The sequence below is a fragment of the Malus sylvestris genome, chromosome 17 (assembly GCF_916048215.2).
Source record: "Malus sylvestris chromosome 17, drMalSylv7.2, whole genome shotgun sequence".
In the NCBI taxonomy this organism is placed as follows: domain Eukaryota; kingdom Viridiplantae; phylum Streptophyta; class Magnoliopsida; order Rosales; family Rosaceae; genus Malus; species Malus sylvestris.
The window spans coordinates 26,686,292-26,694,496 of record NC_062276.1 but is presented as its reverse complement, the minus strand read 5'-3'; positions in this window follow the sequence as shown (position 1 = coordinate 26,694,496).

Genomic DNA, 8,205 nt, shown 5'->3' with positions numbered 1-8,205 from the left:
AGGCATTTCATTTCTAAGTGGTAGCCCAAAACTCCTCCTTCATATATATTTGTTATGAAAGTTGTTAGGCCCAAAGAAAATGAGGCCTAGGCAATTTTTTTTTTCGAATTTTTTTTTCTATTTTTTTTTAATGTTCGAATTTTCGAATTTCTGAAGAAAAAAAAAAAAAATATATATATATATATATATATATATATATATTTTTTTTTAAGCTTTGTGAGTGAATCTTTGGTGTTGAAGCTTTGTAGGTGAAGCTTTGAGGTTGAAGCTTTGTTGGGTACCATAAATTGATTTTGCTTCACACTATCTTGATCAAGATAGTGTGAAGCTTTTGTAGGTGAAGCTTTTGTATTGAAGCTTTGTAGGTGAAGCTTTTGTGGGTGAAGCTTTTGTGGTGGGTGAAGCTTTTATGGGTGAAGCTTTTGTAGGTGAATCTTTTGTAGGTGAAGCTATTGTGGGTGAAGTTTTTGTGGGTGAAACTTTTGTGTTGAAGCTTTGAAGCTTTTGTAGGTGAAGCTATTTTGGGTGAAGCTTTTGTGGGTGAAGTTTTTGTGTTGAAGCTTTGGAGTTGAAGCTTTGGAGGTGAAGCTTTGGAGTTGAAGCTTTGGAGGTGAAGCTTTTGTGTTGAAGCTTTGGAGTTGAAGCTTCGTAGGTGAAGCTTTGGAGTTGAAGCTTTGTAGGTGAAGTTTTGAAGTTGAAGCTTTTGTTGGGTACCATGAATTGATTTTGCTTCACACTATCTTGATCAAGATATTGTGAAACTTTTGAGAATTTGTAGTTGTCCTCCATTGATAAAGCTTTTGTTGGTGAAGCTTTTGTGGTGAAGATTTATTGGGTACCATGAATTGATTTTGCTTCACACTATCTTGATTAAGATAGTGTGAAGCTTTTGAGAATTTTAGTTGTCCTCCATTGATGAAGTTTTGTTGAATTTCCCAATTTCTTTTTTTTTTTTTTGGGAAAATTAGAAATTTGAAAATATTGGAGAGACAACATATACAAATTTTGCTTCCACACTGTTAAGCAAGAGATTGTGATGCAAGCCACACTTTGTAGTAGTCGAAGGTTTGGATGAACCGTATAAATTGAATTTGCTTCGAATAGTCTTGATCAAGAGTGTGAATCTGTCTACGAGTTGTAGTTGCCCTTCATTGATGAAACTTTTGTTGGCACCATAAATTGGTTTTGCTTCACACTGTCTTGATCAAGAGTGTGTGAAGCTTTTGAGAATTGTGGTTGAACTCCTTTGATGAAGCTCTTGTTGGCACCATAAATTGGTTTTTCTTCACACTGTCTTGATCAAGAGTGTGTGAAACTTTTGAGAATTGTGGTTGCCCTATATTGATGAAGCTCTTGTTTGCACCATAAATTGGTTTTGCTTCACACTGTCTTGATCAAGAGTGTGTGAAGCTTTTGAGAATTGTGGTTGAACTCTTTTGATGAAGCTCTTATTGGCACTATAAATTGGTTTTGCTTCACACTGTATTGATCAAAAGTGTGTGAAGCTTTTGAGAATTGTGGTTGCCCTCCATTGATAAAGCTCTTGTTGGCACTATAAATTGGTTTTGATTCACACTGTTTTGATCAAGAGTGTGTGAAGCTTTTGAGAATTGTGGTTGAACTCCTTTGATGAAGCTCTTGTTGGCACCATAAATTGGTTTTGCTTCACACTGTCTTAATCAAGAGTGTGTGAAGCTTTCTACGAGTTGTAGTGTTTGCATTGTTACAGAGGAGAAATGTCTGAAGCAGATGCAAGAGGGCTGAATAGCTTAATCTTCGTATGCCATGATCTGAAGTTGTTGTTGGCTTGCAATAAGACTTTGTTGGTGACTATAACTCTTGTTGGGCATAAGTGCTCCCCTAGTTGAGTTGTCAAGCTTGAGGGTTTTTGATTATTTGTGAATGCTAGGAGTTCACATGTACAAGTTGTACCACTCGTCTTCTGGTAGGTGGAATGAATGGTGAGTTGCTTTCATCACTTGGTTGGTGGTACGAAGGTGAGTTTCTTTATCACTTTTCATCACATTTCATCACTTGGTTGGTGGCACGAAGATGAGTTCCTTCTTCACCTGGTTGGTGGCATGAATGGCAAGTTGCCAAACGATATTACAGTACGGGTTGTACATTTCATCACCTGGTTGGTGGCATGAAGGAGAGTACGGGTTGTACATTTCATCATCTGGTTGGAGGCATAAAGATGAGTTCCTTCTTCACCTGGTTAGTGGCATGAGTGGCAAGTTGCCAAATGATATTAGAGTACGAGTTGTACATTTCATCACCTGGTTGGTGGCATGAAGGAGAGTACGGACGTTCGGATCAAATCTGAACATGAAAGACTCATTATGCTTTATGAAAATCCTTTGAAAAACCATGCAACCCTTAAGACGTGGTATTCATCCTAAGTGAAATTACAATTATTAATCACAAGAAGCCAGCGTCAATTTTAGGGAACCTTCCGACCAAAATTTCATCAAATTACTTTTCTAAAGATCCTAATGGTGATCAGGCATTAAAACAATTAAATAGTTTTTATCCCGGTGATTAACAATTCAAAGTATGCATGCAATCAATCATAAGCAATTAAATAAAAATCACATATTCATGCTAAGCCATATATCTACTAAGCCCTCACACAAACCCTAAAAACAAGTCCTTTATTCCCAATAGGAAACTAATAATAATATTAAAATAAAATATGAAACATAATCCTAAATTAAATGGTAAAATTCGCCTAAAATCTGAACAGTCACGTTTTGGACCCATAAGCTACTCCAAAACTGGCCCAATATAGCTGGATTTAATGTTTGGAATATTCTGAACACTTCTCCAAAGGGCCACGAACCCATTTGAGGTCATCTTGGGCTCCAAAAACGCAATTTAAGCCCAAAAATGTCATTTTCCAGCACTGCGCATCGCTCCTTTATTTTATCGCCAGAAAATAACCGCTTGGTGGAAAAATCCCAAATTTTGATAGGATCAAGCTAAGTGACTCACAAACGTCCTCCAACTGGAATTACTCCAAAATTCATCCATTTGGTCCTATTTTTCCCCAGAGGAACTTAAAAGTCCTATATTAGAAATACAATTCAAAGTATCAAAATTCTTCCAAAATATTAACCAAAATATACTAAGATTGGGTAAAATATATAACATAAAATATACTCATCACCGCTTGAGGAATTTGGGTGATCTGGTAGTGGAAGTGCTTGAGCAACAATTATTTTTGTGCCAGATATGCTGCCATAAAGCTATCCTTAGCGTCAAAGTTGTTGGTGACCTGGTCAACCACCAACTGGGAGTCACTGAAGATATCAATTCGTTTAACCCCAAGATGTTTGGTTAAACGTAAGCCTGCTAGGAGGGCTTCACAATCGACCTCATTGTTCGACGCCTTCAATTTGAAACGAAAAACATACTCCATCGCCACTTTGTCAGAGGTCGTAAGGACTAGTCCTGCTCCACAACCCTATTGGTTGGACGAGCCATCAACATATAGACTCCATGCTGGGGCTGTTGGTTCTATTTTCTAAGCTTCCGAGGGTAATGAAACCACTTCTTTAGGCGTAGAAACAATGTCAACAGGATATGTGAAGTCGACGATGAAGTCTGCCACTGCTTGGCCCTTCTCAGCTGGCTTTGGTTGGTAGGAGATGTCAAACTCACCCAATGCTATCGCCCATTTAATCATTCACCCGAAAGTGTCAGGAATTTGGAGTATCTGTCGAAGATGATGATTGGTACGATGATGAAGTGTGCTTGGAAGTAAGGGCGAAGTTTTCGAGCAGACATGCCCAATGCTAAAGCCAATTTCTTAATGTTGGAGTATCATCTCTCTACATCTTGTAAGGCCTTGCTAGCGTAGTAGACAGGTCATTCGACATTACCATCATTTCGAATGAGAACGGAACTTACTGCTAAAGCCGATACTGACAAATAGATAATGAGAGTGTCACTAACCTCAGGTTTAGAGAGCAGAGGGGCTTTACTCATGTAGTCTTTGAGGTTCTTGAATGCCTCGGCACATTCATCAGTCCATGTAATGTACTTCTTACTTCCCTTAAGTGCTTTGAAGAAAGAAGCACATCTGTCTGTGGCCTTAGAGATGAACCTAATTAAGGCTGCCACCTTGCCAGTAAGGCTCTGGATGTTTTTTGAAGTTACCAGTTCCTTCATGTTGAGGATTGCTTTGATTTTCTCGGGATTAGCCTCAATGCCTCGTTGGCTTATCATGAAGCCTAAGAATTTGCCAGAGCCTACGCTGAAGGCACATTTATTGGGGTTCAACCTCATTCGATTCCTCTTCAGAATGGTGAAAGTTTCAGATAGGTTGGTGATGTGTTGGTCATCATGTTTACTCTTGACTAGCATATCATCAACGTAAACTTCAATGCTCTTTCCAATATGTTCGGCGAACATTGAATTGACCAGTCTCTGATAAGTCGTTCATGCATTCTTTAGGCCGAAAGGCATGACTTTATAGCAATATAGTCCCCTGTCAGTAGTAAAGGTTGTGTGTTCATGGTCCGGATGGTTCATGAGGATTTGGTTGTATCTAGAGTAAGCATCCATTAAGCTCAGGAGTTCACACCCTGCCGTAGAGTCTATAAGTCTGTCAATGAGAGGAAAATGAAAGCTTTCCTTCGGGCATCCTTTGTTTAGGTCGGTGAAGTCGACACACATTCTCCACAAGACCTTTTGGAGCATAAGACTTTCTTTGGTCGGATTTTTCTTAACAAGGACCACATTTGCTACCCATGTTGGGTAATTGACTTCGTGGACGAAGCTTATGCCTTTGAGTTTTTCAACTTCTACCTTCATTTCTTTGTATCGTTTAGCGTCATAAGATCTTCGCTTCTGTCTCACCGGCTTGGTCTTGGGGTCAATACTCAAGCGATGAAATATGATATCAGGAGAGATGCCTGGCATGTCCTCGTATGACCAGGCGAAGACCTCAGTGTTCTCTTGCAAAAAAGAGATCAATGCCAACCGAATAGGTGGTGACAAGGTGGTGCTAATCTTCACCATGCAATCTGGATAATCTTTTAATATAGAAACCTTCTCCAGCTTTTCAGCGGGTTGTGCTTGCTAGGTGAAAGAGTCATCTCGAGGATCATCGGGTTGACTGTTGCCACCGTGAAGATCCAAGTTGGCTTTGTCCGAGCTGGTCTTTATGACTTGGTCATGTATAGAAAAGGTTTCCTTAGGCACATGCATGTGTTGTTGCTTAACCGAAGTGTTGTAACATGACCGTGCACTAAGTTGATCTCCTCTGATGTAACCATTGCCATAAGGGGTTGGAAATTTCATCAACAATATATGTGTGGATACCATGGCCTTGAGATCATTGATGCATGTGCGTCCAAAGTGCATTGTATATCGTTGGGCAATCAACTACCAGAAAGTTAGTGGTAATGGTAAATGTGTAAGAGCATGTACCAATGATGAAAGGTAAGTGTATGCTCCTTATAGGTTGCACGATATCACCAAAGAAGCTGATCAGAGGAGAAATCGAGCGATCGAGTAAGTGTTCAAATACATTAAGTGCCCTAAAAGCTTCAGCAAACATGATATTGACCGAAGCCCCCATGTCTACCAGGATTCGTCGTACTTCAAAGTTGGCTATGTGAGCCTCTACGATCAGTGGGTCGTTGTGAGGGTAAATGATACATCTTTCTTCCTCGAGGTAGAAACATATTGGATCCAGTTAGGCTTTTGACACTTGCCTCCCCTGATGTCTTCCACATGAAACACTTGGTGGTTAGGCCTTAAAGCTCATTCGCTGTTTTTCATGGCCCTATTAGAAGATTCAGATATGGGGGTGCCGCCGCTTATGGAATATATCACATTCACTTGGCGTTGGTTACGGTCATCCCTTGAAGGGTGAAGAAGGAATCGATCAATTTTTCCTTCACGCGCCAAAGCTTCAATATGATCACAAAGTGTGATACACTTCTCGCCGTCATAGCCGTTATGCTCGTGGTAGCAACAAAATGTGCCTATGTTCTTCGTGGGCTTGTAACCCGACTGCCTCGGTATTGGCTTCGGTATCAGGTGTGCTATGCTGAGGTAAATGGCCACGCATGTGGCGTTCAAAGGCGTGTATGTCTCATACCTCGGGGTAGGGCCTGTCCTGACACGTGCTTGGCGCACTGTGTTGACTGCCTGGGGGCGAGCATTATCGTGGCGATACCCTTGGTTATCGCGATAGTGTCCCTTTCTCCTTTTACTAAAATAGGACTGGTGAGGATGTAAATCTTTCCTTTTGCCCTGAGATTGATATGTCTGTTGACTTGGCTAAGTATTAAGTAAGCCATGAGGAGGCACCGTTACCGTTTGGAAGGCCGAGGTCTTCTCATTTGGTTGGATCTAGCTTCCATTCTCTACTTGCTGATAAGGGGTGGCTATGGGGGGTTTCCCTTAATATGTTCTTGCCTCAGCGGAGGCATGGTTGTAAGCCTATGCCATCACCTCATAATAAGTCTTCCAAGTGTTGGCATTGATCATGTACTTGAAGAAACAATCACGTAGGCCTGCCGTGAAGGCTTTGAGGGCAGTCTTATCGTCTGCCTCGGCACAACGAGAATACCCATGGCTGAAGCGGCCAGCATACATACGTAATGACTCGTTTGCCTTCTGGCGAATAGTGTACAAGTCATCCACAGAGTGCAAGCGATCGGTCTGGAAAATGTGTTGAGAAACAAACAGTTTCCTCAATTCCTCAAATGAGTCTACTGTCCTAGGTGGAAGACAACATACTAATTTAGAGCTCCGCCAAAGAGGGTGGAGGGGAAGAGAAGACATCGCTCTTCGTCGATGTGCATTCGGTATGCCATGGTGGACTCAAAGAGATTAAGGTGTTCAATCGGGTCCTCTTTTCCAGTATAGAGTTGCAAGCCAAGCTTCTACTTTGTCTTTGCTTGGAGGAGGTGTCGAGGATCCTCCTTGTAAGAGAGCCAGGCCTAGGTTGGTTCCAATCAGGTATCTCAGCTTGTCGTTCGACCTTCAACTTGTTTACTTCCTTAAGGAGCTATAGGATAAGAGGGTCCTGAGTGGAGTCATGTACCACTGAAGCTTTCTTTCGTAAATCTCCATCTCCTCTTGGAAGTAGGAATGTTAGATCAAAAGCATGTGATTTTTCCCTGGACTCGCCGTACTGACTTCCAAGGTATGTCTGTCGGAACATCTCTGAGTCCCCTATACCTTCGTGTTTCTCTAGGACTTGTTGCCCCTTCCTCAAATTGGTAGCGGGCCTGGGATATGGGAAGGGAGCGAGTCTTTCAGAGACCATTGGGTCATTGATCTTCAAACTTTCATGGATGGGATTGTCTCAACGTTGCTTTAGGAAGTCTCGACAGTCGTGAAAGATGGCTTTCGATCCTTCCACTCCTTTTGTAAGGAGGTGCCTTCCTCCATTCCTTCTGCTTCGAGTCGAATCAGCTGGGTTGAGAGAAGTCTCATGTTGGTCGCCATTTCGATGAGTAGCTCGCTCCTCAACAGGAATACCCATGTCGAGGGCAAATGACCCTCCGTGTTGGGGGGCACCCAGTTGATGGTTAACTTCCACAGGGGTGATGAGCTCGTGTGTTTTAGTATATCTAGCCTCGTGGAGCATCTCGAAGACCTTCTCATACTGCTCTTGGAGGATCTAATTCTTCATCGCTATCTTATTGTTCTGAGCCTCCAACTCATCGACTTTAACCTGAAGAGCAAACTTCTTTTGTTCTTTCTTTTGTTGATTCGCACCAGGTGCAAGAGAGATGTCATTCTGTGTGTTGTGGCATCCTTCGCTCCCCATGTTGGAAATGGATGCCTGGTCAAAAGAAAGTGTACGAATGGTGGAAACCAGCTTAACAAAGCTGAAGAGAGTGGGAATAAGTGTCGTTCCCACAGATGGCACCAAATGTTGATGCACAAAATCGGTGAGGACTTTGGTACAACAGAAAATGTTAAGTTTGTGACCTTCGCTAGGTTGCTCCGGTCACTAGTGTGGATAAGTACGTAAATGGATAGGGACAAGGAAGCAAACACAAGATGTACGTGGTTCACCCATATTGGCTACGTCCACGGAGCAGAGGAGTTCTCATTAATTGTGAAGGGTTTAAACAAGTACATAGGTTTAAGCTCTCCTTTAGTGAGTACTAGTGAATGATTTAGTACAAATGACATTAGGAAATATTGTGGGAGAATGATCTTCTTTTATAGAAG